At 50.3% G+C, this 23,381-nt stretch overlaps 1 non-coding gene across 1 annotated transcript; it reads right to left on the bottom strand.

The window, feature by feature from the left end:
- Positions 1-1,036: 1,036 nt before the first annotated feature.
- On the bottom strand, positions 1,037-1,109 carry TRNAR-CCU. Its single transcript has one exon. It is a non-coding gene; the product is annotated as a tRNA-Arg (tRNA).
- Positions 1,110-23,381: the final 22,272 nt, after the last annotated feature.

Raw genomic sequence — 23,381 nt, 5'->3', positions numbered from 1 at the left:
ACTGAGCCACCCAGGCTCCAGGAAGAAAGATTTTAGTGTAACACTCGCAGTCCTAGCTAGTGTCATCCTGAGCACACGCCCTAGTATTGGGGCTTCTCCCATTATAATAGCATATTCTTCATTCATTCCTTCTTGAAACGTTTACTAAACACCCCCTCCTCACTACACAATCTGTTGGAACCTGCTACCTTTTGTCTCCCCTTTGAGGGAGGGAATAATAAAGCCTTACTCCAATTTGCATCTGCAGTGCCCGATATAAAGAAGGCTAATAAATATTTCTTGGATGATCGATGTCTGCAACTCAGGCAAGGGGAATAAATGAACAATTTTCTAAGGCTCCTAAATCTGGGTGTTGGGAGACGGGCTGGGAGGGGGGAAACCACGCCGATTGGAAACTCTCCTGCAGCGAAGCACAAGATACGGACAGGTGTCCTCCATCCCGTGTGGACCCTGAAACAGTGCTCTCCTTTCACACTGACTTCTCAGCCACCCGAATAACAGATTTCTGCACAGTTGGACTGGCTCTGACCCAAGCCCGGAGACCCCAAAGCCATGGATCAGCTATTATCTGAGCCGGTGGTTTTTTTTTTTTTTTATATACGTATATATTTTTTTCACCGTCTGGAATCAACCATGAACTGATAAGAGATAGATTGAAAAGATGTACTCCTGCTTTTCATATCTAAATGTGAACTTGGCCAACTCCAGCCCTCATGTTGAAATGTGGTGTCAACAGTTCATTTAAATTGAAACTGAGTCATTTGCTGTTAGTTTCGGATATTGGCTACACAGTTTTCGCTGCATAGGCCCCTTCTCCAGGGATCCCCACCCACATCGGCCTGTCTCTGACTTAAGGCTGCTCTTATTGTAAGTTTAAAGGGGGAAGGAGTCAGGAATACTATCTGCACCTTCCCCTGCCTCCTTCTCTGGATAACGGGGTGTGTGTGACATCTGTGCCCCCCTCCCCACCTGGGACAAAATAAGTGGTGAGAAAAAAAAATTTTTTTTTTAAGATTTTATTTTTAAGTCATCACTACACCCAACGTGGGGCTCAAACTCACGACCCCGAGATCAGGAGTCACACGCTCTACCGACTGAGCCAGCCAGGCGGCCCTTTCCATGAAATTGAGAAGCCGTTTTCTCTGTGGTTTGGATACCAAGGCTTGTGTCTGAGTGGTCACAATTGGCAAGCCCAGGAGAGCCGGAGAGGGCCTTTGAGTCAAGCCTGTCCCATCATTTCATATTTTAGGAACAGGAAGGAAGTGCAGTTTACATGCTGGGTCTTGAAGAACAAAGTCTCAGGAGAGGTCACTCGGTAACGTTCTGACAGAGTAGGTGGCTCTATCCAACAGAAAGAGGAAGTCTCTCGGGTCCCTGGCCTGGCCCTCACAGTGAGGGGACAACATCAGCAACATGAGATCCGCTCTCGGGCGACTGCAGACCTCCCTGCGTTCACACGTCACGCGTCTGCGGAGCTTGCCCTGTGCACCCGCTCCAGCAGTTGGCTTTGCTGCCCTCTGACCCGCGAGAGCCTCACTTCAGCCCTGGGTGTTGTTAGTAATGCCCTGCGTTTACTCCTTAAGCCGTGTTTTCCAGGCAGAAAGAGGGGGGAAGAAAAGGACATGAAGAAGGAGAAAGTGTGTCAAGTTCTGCAGAGACAGCTCAGCCAAGAAAGGGGGCCGAGCTTAAAAAATAGTTCTAATTCAGTGTGATGCGTGGCGTCATGGCCTGTAAGGTACCAGGAGAGCTCAGTGGTGGGCTGACCTCAGGCTCGGGCTCTGGGAGGAGGTGGGAGGGCTTCAGGAGAGGGGGCTGTAAAGGGTGAGTAGGAACTCACCCGGCCAAGAAGAGAGACCGTCTTCGGGAGGGGCGCCCGCAGGTGCAGGGGCTCTGACCCAAGGAGGGGCAGCTGGGAGGGTGGCCGATGGGAGTGGCTGGAGCCCAGGGTGGGAGGGGGTCCGCAGCAGTGCCCTGAAGAGCCTGGCATGACAGTTTGACAGGGACGTTCCTTGATGGCTAGGCAGAATAGTTTGGATTTTTATTTAAAATGATAAGGAGCCACCAACAAGTCTAAAGAGGAAAGTGACACAAGTAAATCAGCATTTCAGAATGATCTCTCTGAGGCAATGTGGGGGACATATTGGAGGGGCGGGGTCAGAGACCTGTTCTTTGGGGCAGCCGTGTTCCGGGAGCTCCTGCGCTGGGCAGGAACCTCGAAGGCCCGGGGACGACACGCCTGCCTCTCAGCAGCTGGCAGCCGATTTATTGCCGTAACAGCCACCAGAAACTCGGGGGCTTCAAACAACACAGATCTGTGATGTGTCCTCAGCCCGGCCACTTGCTTCAGCAAAACATGGGGGCTGAGAAGGCACTGGAGACCGTCTGCTAACACAGTCCCAGGAGTGACCACCCACCCGCTCTGCTCCGTTCTGGCTGAGAAGCAAGTCCCAGGTCCCACCCACACTCGAGGGGAGGGGATCACACAGGGGCGTGAACACCTGCAGGCTTAGCAGGGTCTGTCTCCACGGAAGGTGACAGATCTTATTTACACCATCTCAGAATCACCCGGGAAAAAGCAGATAGGGGCCTTCTCAGGGGGGCTGTGAGATCAGAGTTTATCTGTATCAATCCAGGGGTTCTGGTGATGCTTCCCCGTGGGGGGCTCACATATGAGGTTATCGCTGTGGTCCTATGACAGGCTGAATAGCTGAACTTTTCCTGTTCATCTTTTTATTCTATTACCTCAAGGTCCTTTGGTTTCAAAGTCTGTGATAGACACAAGCTTGAACCCCCGCTCTAGCATTTACAGCCGGGTGAATTTGGAAGTGAGGTAGGCGGTCTGAGCATCATCAGCACACTAACTGCAAAGTAGGGGTACGGCTGCTCACCCTGCAGGCTCTCGAGGGCAGATATAAAAGAATGTAGCCCAGGCCTTGCCCATCGGAGCTCTGCCAGTAACGAAGCCCGCATTGTAGCCGAGGCCGACGGTGCAGACCAAGGTGGACTTCAAGGCCTTGTTCAGGGTCATGCACAAAGTGAGCCCTGCTGGGCTGGGACACAGCCTAGACTTCAGGCTTCTCAGCAGGCTGGGACCAAGGCGACTGCCACAGTGGTAAAGGTAGATGGTTAGCGGCTAAGGTTTTCGTGAGGCTGCCGCCTCCCCAGTGACCCCCTGTCCCAGCTGTCTCCGAGCGTATCCACCCGCTTTGGGAGCTGGGACTCGTTGCTGTGGAGGATCACAGGGCACAGCCTTGCACGGGACAGGGCTCTTCACGGCCAGCCTCAGAAACTGAGTTTTGCTTCTATAAGCAGAAGGTCAGGATAAAACAGTACAGGATTTTGGCGATCTCATAAAATCGTGAAGAACGCCAGTACATCAGGTTTGGGCAGTGGGGCAGGAGATAGGGAGGCTCCTGGCCCACATTGTGCTGAGAACTAGTTCAGCGCCACACAAGACACAGAGGACACAGCCCATCCCCGGAGCTGGACGCGGCCACCACTGAGGCTCTCCATGGCCCTGCCTCTCTGTCAGAGTCCCGTGCCTGATAGTCTTCTTGTGTGTCCATGATACCTCAATAAAGTGGGTTTTTTAAAAGTTTTTATTTAGTTATTTGAGAGAGAGCACAAGCAGGGGGAGCGGAAGATGGGGAAGCAGGCTCCCTGCTGAGCAGGGAGCCCCGATGCGAGGCTCAGTCCCAGGACCGTGGGATCGTGACCTGAGCCGAAGGCAGACGCTTCACCCCCTGAGCCACCCAGGTGCCCCTTTCTTCTCATTTTCAATGGCAGCTGGCAAGAGATGCATCTTACTGAAGTAATAACTGAGTGAGCACGTTTCCTCAGAAATAAAATGAAGATGACAATGTATCCTTCAGGACTCGTCATGATGGGTAGGTGAGATCACGTGTCGAAGTTAGTCTCTCCCAGAGTATTATAAGCGTATAAATAAGAATAATTATTAGCTATAGAAAAATTAGTATTAATTTAATAATAAGTAGCCATTCCTGTGATCAGTGATTATAAATGTAATTTTCGTGACAATCAACCTGACTCTGAAGGCTCAGCTAGCTGATTGAAGAAGGATAAGTATTCATAAAACAGGGGCGCCTGGGTGGCTCAAGTCGTTAAGCGTCTGCCTTCGGCTCAGGTCATGATCCCAGGATCCTGGGATAGAGCCCCATGTCAGGCTCCCTGCTCAGCAGGGAGTCCGCTTCTCCCTCTCCCTCTGTGCGCTCTGGCTCTCTCTCAAATAAATAAATAAATAAAATCTTAAAAAAAAAAAAAGAATTCGTAAATCAGGAACGCCTACCTGCCTCACGGGGCAATGCTTCCTGGTTCAGATCTGCTCGGGCAATTCAGCAACAAAAGCCCCTTGGAGTCCAGGGCAGCTCCGCTTGGCCCCAAATCCCCCCTGTCGTGACGCCACCCCGGGAGGCACAGGTCGTTTGGCCCCTGGCATCGCTGGCAGAGATTGGATTCAGACTCAGGATGAAGTCATCAACCCAACCCTGAAACAAGTCCCAGGCTGTAGGACCAAGGGGGTGGGGCGGGGCTGGGGTATAGGCTGGGAGATCCTGGGAAGTGTCCCCAGCCCTGGGTCTGGGTCCCAAGCAAGGAGAGAGCTGACTCAACTGGGGTCACCACGTGTGCTGACGTCACTGTTTCCAGAGCCTGAGGTGTGAGCCTTCCCGGGATCTTCCCTCATCGGACACTCAGCATTTCCTGCCTGGTGCTTTCTACCCCCACCTCCCTTCACTTGGCCAATTAGGGTATTAAAATGCCTAGTTCCTGCTGAATTTTCAGAACCTCAGATGACTCATACCGTGCCCTTGAGTGAGTGCACAAAGAATCAAAGCATTCCTGTTGCTAAAGGCGGCAGTTTCACATTTTTGAGATGATCTAAATCTGCATTTTCTTTCTGTACTTTGCAAACACTTGGGTGAGGGGTGAAGGGTGGCGGAATAGGGAAGAAGGTGGGCCTGGAGGAAGTCAAACTGGGCACAAATGGGACACACATCTGCATAGTCATTTTTTCTATTTCTGGAAACATTTTCTGGGAGCTGGAGCTTCATGGAATCTGATTTCTTTGCCTCTGGTCCCTCCCTCACTTTAAATGCGGGTAAGTGGTTCATTCCTCTGCCCCACTCTCTTGTTTAACCCTGGTGCCTCCGCCTTCACCCTAGCTGATGACACCCCAGATTCTGTCCAGCCCTGTTCTTTCCTGAACGTCAGCCCCGTGGCCAAGGCAGTCCAGTGATATTAGACCCAGCAAGTTCAAGGTGAACCCAGCATCTTCTGCTCCCTCCCTCGATTAAGAACCTAACAACACCAGGGGCGCCTGGGTGACTCAGTCCTTGAGCGTCTGCCTTCGGCTCAGGTCATGATCCCAGGGTCTTGGGATCGAGCCCCGCATCGGGCTCCTTGCTCCGAGGAAGGCCCGCTTCTCCCTCTCCCACTCCCCCTGCTTGTGTTCCCTCTCTTGCTGTGTCTCTCTCTGTCACATAAATAAAATCTTAAAAAAAAAAAAAAAAAAAAGAACCTAATGACACCACTGGTTCATCCAAGCTAGAAACCCTAGGGTCTTCAGTTTACCTTAAGGAGTGAATTGTGCTTCTTATTCACCACCCCTCCTCCACCTGGGATACACACTCGGTTCTGCTCGGCCTCCAGTGTATGTGAAATCACCCCTTCCTCCCCACCTCTGCTGTCATCGGTCAGGCTCACCTCCTCTTTGCATGAAGCCACAGTGACAGCCTCCTAATTGATTTTTTGCTTCTCCATCCATCTGTCCACCTCTCCTATCAATATTTACTGAGCACCTACTCTATGCCAAGCACTGTTTGAGGACCTGGGGACACGGATGAACCAAACAAGAGTCCCGCACCTGTGGAATTTACATTCTTGTGATGTAGCCAGATAACGTGCAACAGATAAAGGACTTCTGTATAAGACGGCAGATTGGAACTTTCTCGTAGACTTTGTTCTGCCGATACCTCAGAAATAGCCAAAACAAAGAGTAAGCAAAAAAAAAAAAAAAAAAGTCATCAATGGCAATCAAATTAGGAATGAGGGATAGCCAGTACAATAAACTTCACAAACAGTTAGCCAAGACAAGAAACAAGATGCTGGATGGAGTAGAGAAGCCCGGGGAGGGGTAGGGGGAGGGAGCTTGGCTCCTAGCTTGGTTCTTCCTCCCCTGGAAGCTGCACAGAGAATGTTCAAGGTCCTGAGGATTCTGACTAGCACCCCCAAAGCCCCGGGAGGCGGAGCATGTAGATATCCATATTCATTTCCGCCCCGGACTGAGATAAAAACAGTTGTTGGGGAGAAAGTGGTAAAATGTGGGGAGTGAAGAGTAGGGCTAATTCTGACCACAGTGAAGGCTCCAGGGCAACCAGCCGAACCCCGCAACAATGAAAGCCTTCAGTGTTACTGCCCAGCCCAGAGGGGTAAAGCCTGACACATCTCCAAAATTGCACAGAGGGAGCAGACCCCAGGTTTCTACGGCCAACACTCAGCCCCCAGGCCCCCTGAGCCCCACGATGACACAGAGAGAGAAAAGCAAACTGATCTCAGCTGCAAGAGGGAAAAGTCAAGAAGTCACTTGCCCTCCATCAGAACAAATTAAACCTGCGGATGCACCTCCCGAACGCGAGCAGATGGGAAGGAGAAGCATCACAGCTATGAAAACAGGCTATGGAGGGAAAGAGGGGAACGCAGCAGGCACAAGCCAGGCCCCCCATGAGAAGACATCATAACTCAAGCATCAGAAAAAAATTCCGGGGGCGCCTGGGTGGCTCAGTCGTTAAGCATCTGCCTTCAGCTCAGGGCATGATCCCGAGGTCCTGTGATAGAGCCCCACATCGGGCTCCCTGCTCTGTGGGGAGCCTGCTTCTCCCTCTGCCCCTCCCCCTGCTTGTGTTCTCTCTCTCTCTCTGTCAAATAAATAAATAAAATCTTAAAAACAAATTCTTCAAGCATCTTCACAGAAAAACCAAACCACCCCAGGGTCCCAACAACTGAGGGGACTCCATGTCCCACGCAAGCGACATTCCCGGCCGGGGAGCTAGGGAGACGGGTCAGAGCTGGGGGGAGGCCGTCCACTGTCACTGGCTTGTTTTACCTCTAACTGTCTGGCATTAGCTTGCAAACCTGAATGTGCACCTCAGCTACAATCCTGCCGATTTCATGCTTGGATATATTACATATTCTACAAAAATGATTGCAGTTATGCTGGAAGTCAGGCACTAGAATGTTTGTAACAACACTGCTCGCGATAGGAAAAAACCAGAAACAACCTATCAGCTAAACAGATAAGGACATTGCAGTTTATTCCTAAATTCATACACTGAATACCCTCCCTACCGCAGCAATAACAAATGAACCACAGCCACACACATCAATGTTGCCGAATCTCAGAAACATGCTGCATTTAGCACGTTAAAAAGCAAACAAAATTAGGCGGTGTGTCCCTGGAGGAAAATTTCATGGCAAATCTCTAAAGGAACCAGGGCTGCGATCCCCTGTGAGGACTGGGGTGGGAAGTTACCACTGGGAGGAGCGAGAGGGCAGCTTAACCAGTAGAAGCAATGTGCCAGGGACCTGCTGGGTGAGGAGTTTGTGTGTTGTATCGTGATGACTTATGATCTATACAGTAAGCATATTCTTGTAGGTGTCAATATTTCAGGAGAATAAAAGAAACAACATTCTAAACACTTTTGAAGATTTTTTTATTTTTTTATTTTTTTAATTTTTTATTTTTAAAAGATTTTATTTATTTATTCATGAGAGAGAGAGAGAAGCAGAGGGAGAAGCAGGCTCCCAAGGAGCAGGGAGCCCGATGTGGGACTCGATCCCAGGACCCTGGGATCATGACCTGAGCCGAAGGCAGACGCTTAACCATCTGAGCCACTCAGGCGCCCAAGATTTTTTTTAACCACTAGGGAAAGAACTAAGGAAGAAAACAGCACCATAAAGAAAGTGGGACTGAGGAATGATGGCTGGACCAGGTGCCGCGTCCTGCAGGAAGACAAAGGGCAGGAAGACAAAAGGCAGGCATTTGCAAAGGGCTCAGGGAAGGCAGCACCCTTAGTCTTTCCTGAAAAACCAAACCAAACCAAACAAAAAGCCCCTGCTTGTTATAAAATCAAACCTGCAGGGGAATGAAGTGAAGAACTTGAGAACGGAGAGACCATTGTAAAAAGACTTGGAGAGAATATTGAACCCATTTAAATGTAGAATTGTTGCTAAAAGGAAAAGGGATGGAATTATGGCTGCCCAACAAAACATCCATGTTATAAACCTGGACGGTGGGTAAAAACAATAATAGCAATTTTCTGCTGGAAACCAGGCATGGGCTTTCCTATCTGGCCATGTCGGAGGGACAGGTCCTAGAAATAGCGGCCTGCTTAAACAACTGTAAAAGTGCACAAGCAGAGGAGACACCTGTTTCCAGGAAATGGACCACCAGCAACATGTGGCTGAGGTGCTGGAGAGCAGGGATGCACACAGGTGACCCCACGTCCCCCCAGGGTTCCTTCTCCTGAGGACACCCTCTGAGCCCCTGCAAGGAGATGCAGAGACAGGTGGTCTCTCTGAGCTGGGGGGAGGGGCGAAGCTCAGAGGTCAGGACTGCTGAGGGCCTTGGAACTCGTGGGGCAGGGGTGAGGAGAGGAGGGGCACTGAGCTGCCCAGGAGTCGGGGTGCCCAGCCCCTGGCCGAGCACGGTCTTGGACCGAGGGTGGACTTTAGGGGGAAGGCCTGGCAGAGAGCGGTTGCCATGGGCTGAAAGCTGCCTGGAGAGCCCCGAGGTGGAGCAGGGCTCCGAGCCACTGGCTCTCCCACCACCCAGAATGGACCCACCCTGCTGAGCACCTGCCTGCCCAGCTGGACCCCGGAAAGAAAGCAAGCGGAAGTGAAGGTGACCTGGCCGTGGAAGCTGCTGACAGTCTACCATCTGAACTAGCCAAAGCAATATTAATTTCAAAGGCAAAACCTCTATCGGGGTGAGGAGACACAATGCTTTCATCATCAAATAGGGAGTGAGCAGCGTGGATGGATCCTAAGACCAGCTGTTCACCCGGCGCCAACACAAAGCAAAACGTCTTTTTCTGCCTCCTGAACGTGTGTCGTGAAACAGAAATGGAGCCTATTCCTTAAGGCAATGAATGCTTTCTCTGTTTAAATGACTTGTATTTGGTATTTATTTTCTATGCCCCTTTCCTCCTTCCAATGTTTTCTATGACAAATGTCTACAATGGGTAGAGAATTTTTCGTTATGAAATATGTAACTACAAGCACTGTATATTTCCTCGTAACAACAACAAATTGTATATTTATTATTATGTCTTTTTAAAAACAGGCAGCCTCTGAAACATGCATTATAACCCTACCACAGAAACACGACTCATTGTTAGTAGGTCACTCAGTAACATTTAAAAATGAGTAAATAAAGTGTTGTAAAAATGCAGAATATGATCTTGGGGAACTCCCAAGAATTCCTGGGAATGGTGATTTGTGCCTGAATCCCAAGGATTAATGTTACTTCTTTATCTGATGAAATCCTGCATGTTCTTCAAATTTTAGGTCATGCATGCCCTCTTCTTTAAAATTTTCTGTGTTTAAAATGAACCAAAAATGTTCTGTGTTAGCCAAAGCTGATTATTGCAAATGTCTGCGATTATTGCAAAGGAGTGCTTTACTGGCTGGTGTAACCGGGAGTGTTTATAGCTTCAGGCCCAGCTGGATCCAGGGGTTTAGAATGCCATATCTCTCTGTTTCCTTTGTCTCTCTGTCTCTCTCCCTCCCTCCCAGCTTTTCCTCTCACAGGGCTTCAGTTTCTCTCCACTTACAGTTAAAGATAGTCACTGGGAGCTCCAGGCATGCATTTTCCGTAAAACTCATGATCCTAGACCAGGAGAGAATCAATGCTTTTCTGGGAGGTTTGATGAAAGTCCTCAGTCACTTTCTGATTGTCCCCAGGTGTGCCACCTGCTCACCCCTGACCCAGTGATTATCATCGGGGATGTGGATATTCTGATTGGCTATATGTGGGTGACCTGCCCTCATCTGGGATCAGCCCTCCCTGCCTAACAGAAGGGATGCGATGCTGGGTACAGGGGAGCCATGGACGTCCACCAAACCTTCATCCTTCTCTCCTGCCCCAGGAGGGATCAGCACCTCTCTGTCTACACCCCCGTAACTGCTATTTCTTCCTGTATTATATAGTGTGCTCTTGGGCACACGTCCATCTCCCCTCCATCCGCTCCCCAAAGGCTTTCCTCCTTTGGGCATTCCAGCACCTAGTGCGTGCCTGGCATGCAGTAGGCGCTCAACAGCTAAAGCTCATTGGCATTTTTTTGTTAGGCACCGTCCACAGTTCTATATGAAATGCTTACTCTTCCCAGCCATACTATGAAGTAGGAATTATAAATCCCTGTTTAAGTATTTATTGAATAAGTGAATAAAGATAAGTCATGTTTTAAAAAGTTACAAACCGAGCCCCATTAGAGAACCCAAGGGCTGCCTGTCTCCGTCCAGCAGACTCGGTGCTATGAAGGGAGCTATTGTCTTGTGGGCCTTCCCAGGAGGTAGTGAGTCTGACCACAGAACAAGGCTGGCCTGACCTCCGCCAGAGAGGCTGGGCCAGGGCCGGTGATGCGGGCCTGAGGCAGAGGGCACCGGCTGCCAGTCACCTCTGCTCCCCATAACATCCTAAAATATCTGGGCTCCCCCCAAGGCCAACCAACAAAAGAACAACTACCTTTTGTAATAAGTAATCCTGAGACTAGACCCAGTCCAAGACACACAGAAGGAATCCCTCTGGCAGATCTGTGGTGGAGTTACAAAGCCAGAGGGACCTGAACAATCACCTGAGACTTTGCTTTTGTTTTCAAGGTGAGGAAGCAGAGGCCCATAGAGGTTAAAGCAATCGTCCAAGGTCGCACAGCTGGTTAGTAGGGAAACTAGAAGCTGGAAGCGGAGCCAAGGTCACTTTCTGGGTTCCCCAAGGCTCCACACACCCTAAAGCTTCAAGTCTGCATCCCCGGGCAGGCAGCCTCCATGCGTCATGCATAGTTCCTTGTAGACACACTCTGGAGGGGCCTTGGCTCAGGGACAGTCAGAGCTGGGAGCCCCAGGACACAGCTCCTTAGCCTAGAACCTTCCGTGCTCAGAGTGGTGGAGCAGCGTGCCCAGGACCTGGACACATTCCCATTGGAGAGAGGTCCGTGGCATTTCCTCCAGAGTGGGACGGTGGAGAGCATTCAGCTAATGTTCGGATCAGTGGAGCAGATGAACCTCCGGCCCCGCCACCTCCTCAAGCATCATCTCCCGCCCCCACCATGGCCATCACATCAGGGCCGCCCTGCATATTCTGAACCCTCCCGGTCTCTACTAGCCTGCTGGGGTGGCTTTTCCCAGTGCTGGGATGATGTTTAGCAGGTCGTTGGGGGTTTCCAGCTTGATTCCATGCTGGTGCTCCACCTTGTTCTGAGGTTTGGGGCTCCGCTGGACCAGAATATCAGCATGTCTGCTGGACTGGCTGCTGCTCATCTTGGATACAGATACCCAAACACCCTAAAGCCCTCAGTCTCCATAGTAACAGGCCCTCACCAGATGCATGTGGGCCCAGGGCGAGAGCACAAATGGAGCCCCACACGCTGCGCATCTAAATGGTGAGAAGCGGTAAATCACACCAGTAAACTCCTAAATAAGACGTGTTCCGCCCTCTTAGCCTGATAAATTCGTTTTTATAGCAACAACATTTTAAAATATGTGTAAAGCTATTTATTATTTTTATGTGACCACAAGTCAAGATTTCAAAGATACCTAAATTTTATTATTGTAGGACACACCTGGTGTTTGATGATGGGCTGGCAGTTTCTAGATGAGTAACAAAATGCACGCATAAATCGCATATTATCATAGTATTTAGCCTATATAAATTGGATTTTTTAAAGATTTTATTTATTTATTTTAGAGAGAGAGGGTGGGGCATGGCCAAGGGAGAGGGAGAGAAAGAATCTCAAGCAGACTCCCGGCTGAGCTTGGAGCCCGAAGTGGGGCTTGATCTCACGACCCTGAGATCATGGCCTGAGCTGAAACCAAGAGTCAGACCCTTAACCGACTAAGCCACCACGTGCCCCTCCATATGAATTGTTTTTGTTGTCTTCATTTTAGCAACATTATTCATTATAATTGTAATTAGATGTTCACATAATTTGTTTTCCAAATAGTAATGATCTAAAGAGTAAATGATAAGAGCAATTATATTTGAAGTACACAAAATTTTAATATATTTTCACAAAAGTATGAAGAAAAAATTAAAATGACATGTTTTTTTAAAAAATTATTTTGCTTTTAAAATATTTAAACTTAGGGGTGCCTGGCTGCCTCAGTCAGTAGAGTGTGTGACTCTTAATCTCAGGGTTGTGAGTTGAAGCCCCACATTGGGCATGGAGCCTACTTAGAAAGCTAAATAAATAAAATAAAAATCTCTTTTTAAAAAAACTGAAAAAATAAAACATTGAAACTTGCCTATTAAAAGTAAACGCCAGGGGCGCCTGGGTGGCTCAGTCAGTTAAGCATCTGCCTTCCATTCAGGTCACGATCCCTGGGTCCTGGGATTGAGCCCCATGCCGAGCTCCCTGCTCAGAGGGGAGCCTGCTTCTCCCTCTCCTCCCCGCTTGTACTCTCTCCCTGTCTCTCCTTCTCTCTCTCTCTCTCTTAAATAAATAAAATTAAAAAAATAAATAAAAAATAAAAGTAAACGCCAAACTAAATTATAATTCATGAATATAAACGTTTTGATCAAAATCATTTAAATAAAAACAAAATTTTTATCAACTCTTGAAAATTTAATTAAATCTTATTACATTGTTATAAAAATAAAACTATTTGCATTTTAGCCTCCTGTGCCTAGCTAGTTCATACACTATGAAGAGTCAGCATCTCATTTCATACCAGTTACATGGGGATCACACCCGTTTGATCCTCCTTACTCATGATTTTGTGTTTAGGAATTCACCCACCTGCAAACATTTCTGTAAGCCCCTGATCAATAATTGCAGCGCTTCCCAGGGCATTTGCAGATAGACCCCGCGTGGTGAAGACTTCGATCTCCTGACACACGTGTTCCAAGCTGAGGTTGAACTTTATGGAACTTGGACTAGATCACCCGACGGAAGAACCAAGCGACACCCAGAGATCTTGGAAGATAGGAGGTTTATTTAACGCCGGTGGGCTCAGAGAAGAGTGGTCTCCAAAGGTCTGAACCCTGAGCACAAACAAAGGGGGCAATTTATACACTTCTACTTCCGCATACTGGGCCCTCTGGGCGCGTGCGTGAAGAGGGGCGGGGAGAGGACCCCGGAAGAGCCCTGGGGCTTGGACTGGGACTCCCTTGCTGGCTCCCTCAGCCATCTTAGGACACGGATTTTTCCTTAGAACAAGATGGTGCTCTGCCTCCTTGTTTCACCTCTCATGTGGGGAAAACAAGTATCTTCCCTGCAGTCTATTTAGTACCATGTTTATCAAATTTCTGTGCTTTTCTGCGGTGGCTTTGCTGTCGGAAGCGGCCCCCAAGCGCAGAGCAGTGTGCTGTCCAGCGATCCCGAGCCCAGATGGCTGTGAGGGGCCTGCAGAGGAAAGAGGTGTGTTAGATAGGCTTTGTTCAGGCATGGGCTCAAGGTCGGTGAAACAACAGTATGTGTTAAATAAGGCACCTGTATATAGAGACACATATGAAACAAGGTTACGTGTTCATCGGTTGACAGATTGTGAGCAGAGGCACACAGGAATCTGATCCGCTTTTCCCGTAGCAACAATGTTCGGTGTTGCTCATGCAGTGTCTGTGGGGATTTTACAGGCGGTGATCACTGCCAGTCATGAGGACTGACTCTGCAATCAGATTTAAGAGTTGTTTAATGCCGCAGAATGTTCCACGGCTGGCTCGCGCCGCTGTGGCGAACACTGCCCCCAGAGCCGCACTGGGGAGACCACGCGTGGTGTGCGGGGGCCAAACGCTGCTTCATGGCTTGTGAGCTCATCCCGCCCGCGCTGGGAAGAGGGCTGAGCCACTTAACTCATCTGTCTCTAACCCACATTCTTCCACTGCTCAGATTTGTCTCCGCTGCAGAAACAGTGTCCGTCCCCAGCATTGGCGGTGACACAGTCCACAGGCTCGCGGCATTCAGATGCAGGCACCTTGTGTTTTGAAAATACGGGGCAAGAGGAGTGGAGAGGCCTTCCTCTGGGGCCTGACCGTTGTCAGTCAACATGAGGGAGGTCAAGGGTTACAGACCGAGCACCAGAGCCCAGGGACAAAGCTTCTGTGTGTTGTTGGACACGCTGCACTGTGTGCGCATGTGTGTGCGGGGCAGAGAGAAGCACGGGCTGGGGACCGTCCTCCACGGCGGCCTGCAGCTCAGCGGCCTGGGAGCATCCAGACCAGAAACTGCATCGACGTGGGTCTCCATCTATCACCACAACCCAGCGCCATCAGCTCTGAATCTCCGGTGGGACAGTGAGACACGTTCTCCGTGGGTTTTTCCAGAAGAGTGTGTTTGTGTTAAATCGTCATTGCGGTCCCCTTTTTGTAAGAGGAAGTCTGTTTATTGTTTTGGAACAGGGACAGCAGATGGTTTACTCTGGTCACCCAGCCAATGGATTTTTAAGACCTAGAGTGTTTCTTTTCCTTCCTTCCTTTCTCTTTCTTCCTTCCTTCCTTCCTTCCTTCCTTCCTTCCTTCCTTTTTCTTTCTTTCTTTCTTTCTTTTTCTTTCTTTCTTTCTTCCTCTCTCTCTCTCTCTCTCCTCCTTCCTTCCTTCTTCCTTTCTTTTTTTTTTTTTTTTAGAGAAAATGTGCCTTGCTTGGCCCACAGTCCCTTGTGCTACCTCTTTGCCCCAGATTCTAGAAGATGAAGATTGTCAGGGAATTCTAACATTTTCCCAAGAGGTGTTACTCTGCTGCTCTCTTTCTCCTCATTCGCCTATATGCCCTCTATTTCCATCTTTCGGGGCTTGGCATCCAGGACTGCTGGATGCATCTGTGGGACCTTTGGAAAGTCCCTGTGCACCTCTGTTCTGCATTTGCACAGCAGGGATGCTTGTGCCAGCACCTGGCTTGTGTGACAGTAAGTGACACCCTCTCTGTCCCATGCTGGCATGGACTGAGCTGAGCACGGAGTCGCACTGGCTCAGCACAAATTCCGGGCGGTGTGGCAGGAGGATTGAACTAATAATCTCTCTATTCCCCTCTATCAAAAGAAGGTCATGGAGCCCAGAGCCCTTCTCAGGGTAACAAAGCAAGGAATCACTAGAGATCAGTGTTGCTTTCGTATGATCCTGGTAGGTCCCTGGGCAGAGCAGGGAGAAACCAAAGCTGACAGCGAGGGCTACTCGCACTCCTTTGGAACTAAGAACATCACTACTCATTCATTACGTATAGTGCTGGGCACTAAAAATGAAGCATAAGAGCTTATGAACAAAGGAACATGGGTCTTGATCTAACAGCTTCTCCAGGTTTGGGATCTGCCTCACTCGGCCTGGGATGCCCCTGTCCACCTGGAGAGCAAGGGCAGTGTCCTGGAGTAGCCAGAGCTTGGGGCGGACAGTGGACTGAGACCTGATGTGTGCAGGGCAGGGGGAGCACCCGGGGAGCCAGGTGGATCCCACCCAGGGGTGGCAGGGGTGAGGTTGAGGTTTGGTGGGAGAAACGGGAAGAAGGAAGCTGGGGGTGGGTGGGCGAGAATCTGAGACAGGCTGGGAATAGGAGTTTACCAGAAGGGTAGGTGGGAACTGGAGAACCAGGCTCAGACCACCCAGGTAGGACACCTCCTCCACCCAGGAGCCGTTCACTTTGGTCACTGGCTGTCACTACCAGGCACAGTGGTTATCACTTCCCAGACCCCTGATACCTATCCATGCCCCCTAGGACACTTGCAGCCCACCTCTGACTGGCCCTGTGACTTAGGGTCCCTCCCCCACGATGCTAAGTCCCGAGTAAAACACCACTGATCTCAAGTAGGCCCTTGCCCACCCTGTCCCCTGACCCGTGCTGGGACTCCCCCAACCAAGGGGCAGTTGGCAGCCAGTGACTCTTGGGTCCCTTTGGTTTTAGCAAAATTTTTTTGAGCTCCCCCTCCTGACCAAGGGCCAGGTCACAGCTCCTGTTCTCAAAAAGCTTGCATTTAGAGGGGGAGAGAGAAACCATCAGGCACGTTGCAAATCAGGAGACAGATGTGATGAGCATGGGTCACCAGCTAGGGGGTGGAGGCCTTCCGGGAGGGGTCTGAGCCAAGCCCCTGGAGCAGGGAGACTGGTGTGGCCAAGGCATCAACTCCTATTGCATTGGAAGGGCACAGTCGCAGGTACCAACTCCAGCAAGCTGGCTGCTTAGAGCCCTCGGTGGAGAGGAATTTCTAGACTGAATTGCAGCTTGGTGGAAGAGTGCGGGTCAGAAGGAATTGGGGTGGTGGGGTGGCAGGATGCCATGTGCGAAATGTCAGGCCTGTCTTGGGGGTGGGGGTTACCAGGGAAGATGGACTTCTGACGCAGCAGACACGAAACAGCGACCAAGCCTGAGAGCTGTCACATCAGCCCCGTCTGACCCACAAACAGTTTACATCTCCTGGAAGGGAATGAATGCATAATACAACTTACATGCATACATATTCTTAAAAAGAAAAAAAAAAAAAGCAACGTGAAGCCCTAACTAGGTCACAGAGGTTACACAGAGGAAGAAAAAAGGAACATATTTATAACCAAAAGGTACATATTTCAACACGGGAACATAACTGGGTGCACCTCCTCCGAACACGTGATGGGAGGGAAGATATTGGCATCGGTGTGGGAATCTCCATAAACGTGATGGTGACAAGTGCAGGCTGCCGGGAGCGTGTTGGTTTGTGAGTCAAGTCTCACTAGGAGCTCGACCTTAGCTGATGGGTTTTCCTGAAATGGGGACCCACTCTTGGTGAAGCTCTGGATAAAGCCAGGGTCAGTGTTCCCTGGAAAACCTTGTCTACTGAACGCTGTGGAAAAGGCACTCTTGGGGTGCCTGAGGGGGGGGCGCAGTCAGTTAAGCGTTCGACTCTTGGTTTCAGCTCATGTCATGGTCTCGGGGTCATGAGCTCGAGCCCAACACTGGGCTCCAAGCTCAGCACAGAATCTGCTCGAGATTCTTTCTCTCCTTCCTCTGCCCCTCCCCCTGCTCATGCACACACATGCACTCTCTCTCTCTCTCAAATAAATAAATAAAATCTTAAAAAAAAAAGGAAAAAGAAAGGGCAGTGAGGTTGACACGTACATGAGTTAGCCTCTGGGCCCCAGCGTCTGCAGTCAGGCAGGTCTGCACAGACACTCCCCGTGTACCACAGCTGCAGTAACAAATTTCCACCAACGTAGCGGCTCCTAACAACACTCGTTTATTCTCTTACGGTTCTAGAAGTCAGAAGCCCAAAAGCAGTTTCTGTGCTGAAGCAAAGGTGTTCCTGAGGCTGGTTTCCTCTGGAGGCGGGGGGGTTGGGGGGAGGACAATCCAATCCCCGCCCTTGCCCCCGTCCCCTGGCCGCCTGCCTCAGCCCTTACGTCCATACCCAGAACTCTTGGCTCCCGCCTCTGTGTCACCGTCCCTTGGTCTCCTCTCACTCAGACTGTCCTGGGCCCCTCTCATCGGGGGTGTGGTGATGCCGTCAAGCCCCAGCAGATGACCCAGGGCAAACCGCCCACCTCAAGGTCCTGCATTCGAGCAGACCTGCAAAGTCCCTTTTGCTGCAGGATGACACACACAGGTTCTGGGGATCGGGACGTGTGCATCGATGGGGTGGATGCTCTGCCTGCCAGACTTCCAGCTTTCGCTTCCATGCAGACTTCAGACTTCCGCTTCCCTGGGGGATGCCCCGGGACTCCGGCTTTCTGTTCGGCTTCTCCCCGCGGTGGCTACCAGGGGGGCACACGCATGGAGAGGAGGTGGCAGGGAGTGCAGCCTGTGGGATCTTCTCAGCCAACGAGGAACCAGGGTGGATGCTCTGGCCTCTCCTTCCTCAGGTGAGATTGAACCCCAGTTACCACTGGTCTTTCTCCTTCTTTGTGTCATCCCCTGTATGAGTCAGTGTTCTTCAGAGAAACAGAGCAATGGGAGACCGACACATGCAGGCTTCCCCTGCTACCTAAAGTGTTCCTGTGAAACCTTTCACGAGCCAAAAACGGTGGACAGTGAAGAAGCAGGTATCTTTCATTTATATGGAAAATTGCTTGAGGATTCCTAGACTCTAAAAATAACCTCTGTGGGGCTTTTCTGATACCGTAGGACACATCTTGCTAATGGATGCACACTCTAAATAAAAAAGAAGCACAGACACTCACAGATGCAGTTCAAAGCTCTGGCAGCCTGATGCTGAGATGCTGAGTGTGGGTCCTGGGGCAGGAGCCGGGGGAGCCCACTCACTGCTCCAGGTGCTGCCCCATAACAGCTTGCTGCAGAACAGATGCTGAGGTAATCATCTCTTTTCATCTTTTCTTGTAAAAGCGAAAATCCTCTTTGGATATCTTTCAGTTAGCAAGAACAGGTATTAATGCAGGTATTTCATTAAAAAGTGGGGGATACCTTTATATATCTGTATATGCATACATATATCACAGGTGTATTATTTCTCTATTATTTATTAAAAAGAACTGGAACTGGCTCACATGAGGATGGAGGCTGGGCAGTTCCAAGATTTGCAGCCAGCAAGTTGAAGATCCAGGAGAGTCGATGGTGTAGTCCTATCCAAGTCTGAAGGTCTGAGAGACAGGAAAGCCTATAGTATATTTTTCAGTTAGAATCCGAGTCCAGGGCAGCAGGAGACCCATGTCCCAGCTCAAAGACACAAAGAGAGTTGGACACAACCAAGTCAGATTTTTAGCGTATTTAGGCCTTCAACTGATTAGACAAGGCCCACCCACCCTGGGGAGAGCCATCTGCTTTATGCAGTCTACCAATTCAAATGTCAACCTCATCCGGAAGCACCTTCACAGACACGCCTAGAATAATGTTTAGCCAAATGTCTGGGCACTCTGTGGCCCAGTCAACTCGACATATAAAATTTACCATCGAATTCTCTTTGCTTCCTAAAGTCACCTCCTAAATAAACCACACATAAGCCTATAGTTTGAGCTCTGCTTTTTGGGGCCACCCAAACTGAAACGACAGGGCTTTTGCCAACATGGATGCCAAATAAGACCTACATAAGTCTTGTAGGACTACAGAGAATCCTCTGCTGTGTAGAAAAGTCCACACGTTACAGAATATCTAACATCCTTAGCCCCTGCGAATGAAGTGCCAGGAACATGCACCATCCCCAATCATTGTGACAACCAAAAGAGCCCTATACATTTCCAAAATGCCCCAAGGGGCAGTACCACCCAAGTTATCCCCCAGATTGAAAACCCTGTGTCTGGAGGAAGTGAGCTTCAGGCATGGCTCAATCAGGGTTCCCAATGTGTTTTCCACTATTCTCTCAGCTCCGCTCTCCCCTGTGTCAATCTAATCCTCAGCCTGCCCTTCTTCTTGGAGGCAAGTCGGCTGCAGCTGTTTTAGGAGCGTATCCACATCCTACAGAGGCCAGAAGGAGTGAGAGCGGTCTGCCCGCGCATTTCCAGCAAGGGTCCTGGGACCCACCCTGGCTGGGTCAAAGTCACATATCTGGCTCTCCTGATGGCTTAGTGGGAGTATGGAATTTTTGATGGGTTTGGGGGGCCAGTCATGGTCCGGCCTGGAATGAGAGCTGGGGGTGGAGTCTGTCGCTCCGAAGCCCATGGGGTATGGCGAGTGATGCCTGGATAAAAATTTGAGCATTGTCAAGAGGGAAAGGACATGGCTGGGGAACCAATAAATCTGCCTAACTGAGAACAGCAGTGCGGGCTGTTCATGTGACTATGGGGGGGGATATGCATGCGCAGATACAAGACCCCTTCATTTAGTGGATTTCCCTGGTTCCCCCTCAGCCATGTCTACCAGGTATCATCCCAGTGACACTTTCACTTCCGTCATTGCTCATCGTCACCTGGGAATGTCTGCCTAGCCCTCCTGGTGACTGTGTTCCTCATCCAGAATCTGCAACGGGCACTCTGGTCTATACATCAGTCTCCGTGGGGCAGGTTCGTGTGAATTGGCCCCGGGAGGAAAGGGCACCCTCGTGGTGAGCAACAGTAGATTCCAGAGCCTGACCTGTGGCAAATCTTAGTCTGAGTTTGCAAATGAAGAAACTGAGTCTCAGAGAGGCTCCATGGCTGTCCTGGGGCACACAGCCAATAGGCTAGCAGCCAAGAGTTGGACCCAAGTGTGTCTGACCACACGTCTCCCCTTATGAGCACTCTGCCTCTCCTTCCAGTAGCAACATCAAACAGCCTGAACTCTGAGGCTGCAAAGTTCCCTTCTCACCAAAGGAATAGTCCACTATGTTCACGTAAGCGACTGCGTGTAATAATACCGGGGCAGAAGTCAACAACACACGTGCTCCCCTGTGTCTTTGCCTTATCATCTGAGTCTTTTGTCCCTCCTTCAAAGCCCCTTCTTGGGGCACCTGGGTGACTCTGTCAGTTGAGCGTCCCAACTCTTTTTTTTTTTTTTTAAGATTTTATTTTTTATTTATTTGACAGAAAGAGACACAGCGAGAGAGGGACACAAGCAGGGGGAGTGGGAGGGGGAGAAGCAGGCTCCCTGACAAGCAGGGAGCCCTATGTGGGGCTCGATCCCAGGACCCCAGGACCATGATCTGAGCTGAAAGCAGACGCTTAACCGGCTGAGCCACCCAGGCGCCCCGAGCATCCCAACTCTTGATTTTGGCTCAGGTCATGATCTCAGGGTCATGAGATTGAGTCCCTTGTCGGGCTCTGTGCTCACTGGGGAATCTGCTTGAAATTCTCTCTCTCTGTCTCCCTCTGCCCCTTCCCTGCCCCCTCAAATAAATAAATGTCTTAAAAAAAATAAAAAAGCCCCTCTGTCCTTCTCTCCCCCACATGCCAGCACAAGGTGAGGGCTATGACTCAGGAGTGACATTTGGTCTCTTCCAAAGACCAAGTAAGGGGTGGGCCCTAAGAACAGCAATAAACTCCACAAGGTGTTGTCAATTTAAACAAAGTGAAAGCCGTGGTAGGGAGGCTTTCTCGGCCACCCCTGGAGCCTGTATGACTCCCAAAGGAAAAGCCAGGGAACACACGCTGCCCACCTCTGTTTACTGGGCACCGTGCTCCTCGGGCACGCCACATCTCCATACTAGGGAAGAACTGCGCAGCCCTCTTGGGGGGGTTTTGATTCCTGGGCCGGAAAAGAGCACAGTGTTTCTTTGGTCTGCGATGTGTCAGCCTGAGGCTTTTCATTCCCCTGTCCTGCCCCTCCGCGCCCCCCCACCCCAGACCTGGAGTTTTTGGCCTTCTGCTTGCATGAAAATTTATCTCGTGTCTTGACGCGGCGTGAGACAATCCCCAGCACCTTCTTAGTGATGAGATGAACAGGAAGCCACAGGAAACAGAATCAAAATTTCCACTGGATGGGCTTCTGGTGAATAAAATGGAGAAATCCGAACCTTGCCTTGGGGGAACCTGAGGTCTGGGGGGCCTCTGGTGTTGGGGCCAGTGCGCGGGCTGCGGGAGCCCTGGCAGTCACTGCTGGCCACTGCGCTGGGGAAGGAGCCGGAAGCAGGGAGGCCGGGGTGGCTCAGAGTCCTGACAGCCTCCAAATCATGAAGATGGCTGGTCATGGGTTTCATTCCTCACTTGCCAGTTTTTAATTCCCTAACAGCTTCCTGGTGTTGTTGTAAGTGCCTGAGAGAGAGCTTTTGGTTTTGAGAGGCTTCAGAGGTCCAGAGCACTGGGTCTGGCTTAGGGCAAGCCCAGAGGGACAGGTCACGGCAGGTGGCTGTCAGAGGCATGGGTGCTATTTGATGAAGACCAGGTCATCTTGGACCAGCTTCCCTGGGTGGTCAAGGTGTGCTTCCAAGCCCTCCATAGGCACGATACATGGGCTGGGTCAGCCTCCCCCTCCTCTCCTATTTACCAGGGGCACCCCACTAGGAATGTGCTGGGTGGTGTGTATGTCTTTGGGGAAGCATTGGTATCCTCCCTGAAGTCAAGTTGGAAAGTTTATATAAATCCCCATATTGTTGGAAACTTTTCTGAAAACCCCATGCATTCATTACCCACTGTGGGAAGCTGAACATCTTGGCTGAAATTTACTTTTTCCAAGTGTTCGAGGAGATCACCCTGTGTGGATTAATGAATGTCTCTCATACCCAGGCCACACTTGCTTCATCCCTCTCAATGGAAACCATTGGTTTCCCTCTCCTCCTCCACCTCTCCAGACCCAGGGTCCTTCTTCCCATGGGAAAGCCGGGGCTCCTCTGTGTCCTTCAAAATTGATTCCTTCCACGCGAAAGTGGAAAGGCCAGGAAAAAGACTCCAGCCAAGGAGAGACTTTCTGCCCAGGAATGGAGGTGCACCTTCTATGCTACCTTCTCAAAGCAAGCTGCAAGCATATGGTGGGTGGGTGGGGGGGGTTGGTAAAGATGCACAACTTATTCTCTCTTCCAGGGCATGAAGCTAAACTACATGTTTCTGCCTCCCTTGCAGCTAGCATGCTCAAGTGATGAAGATCTTGAGAAGTGCTACGTGCAGCTCCTGCGGGACATCAAGAGAAAAGGCATTCCTCCCCAGGGCTTTTCTCCCTTTCCACCAGCTGGGCAGTTAGAACTTGCAGCCACCAAGCTTTGGCGTGCAGATGACAACAATGTCCCTGGATGACAGAGCGATGACTCAGAAGGAACCAGGCGGGACAAAGCTGCCCACCCACGTGGCTGCAACTGTACAGGAGAGGGAAGCTGCCCACCCATGTGGCTGCAACTGTACAGGAGAGGGGTTTAAACACGTGTGTTCTTAAAGCCATTGACATTGGGGTCACTCTACTGTAGCAGTCAGACCACCACGCCACTAATGCACAGAGGAAGCTCTGCTCCCCTTCTTCTCCTAGAGGAGGCTGCGAGGCACAGGCTCTGACCTGTAGACGGCCACAGTTTGGTAGAGATTTTTGCTTTTGTTTTCAGTGCAAAAAGAATGAGCTGCCTAGCAGAAAAGGTTGCAAAGGATTCAAGAGTGCTTGAATCTAGTTCAATTCATTCCTTCATTCCACTAACATTGCCCAAGCACCTCTCTGTGATAGGCAATGTGCCCCCAGCCTCCCATTCCAAATATTCTCTGCCCTCCCTACGCCCACCACATCCAGGAAGGCTCCTTCCCAAGTCTTCAGGAAGGGGACCCACAGAGTTGAAATGTGAATTCCCGGTCAGATGCTTTGATGTGTAGGCAGAAGATGCAGAAAGAGGGTGGTGTGTTTGGGTCAACGAAAACATTC

Source organism: Zalophus californianus, chromosome 10, assembly GCF_009762305.2.
Source record: "Zalophus californianus isolate mZalCal1 chromosome 10, mZalCal1.pri.v2, whole genome shotgun sequence".
Taxonomy (NCBI): Eukaryota; Metazoa; Chordata; class Mammalia; order Carnivora; family Otariidae; genus Zalophus; species Zalophus californianus.
Note: the sequence above shows the minus strand (reverse complement) of the source record. Positions and strands in the feature narration are given on the sequence as shown.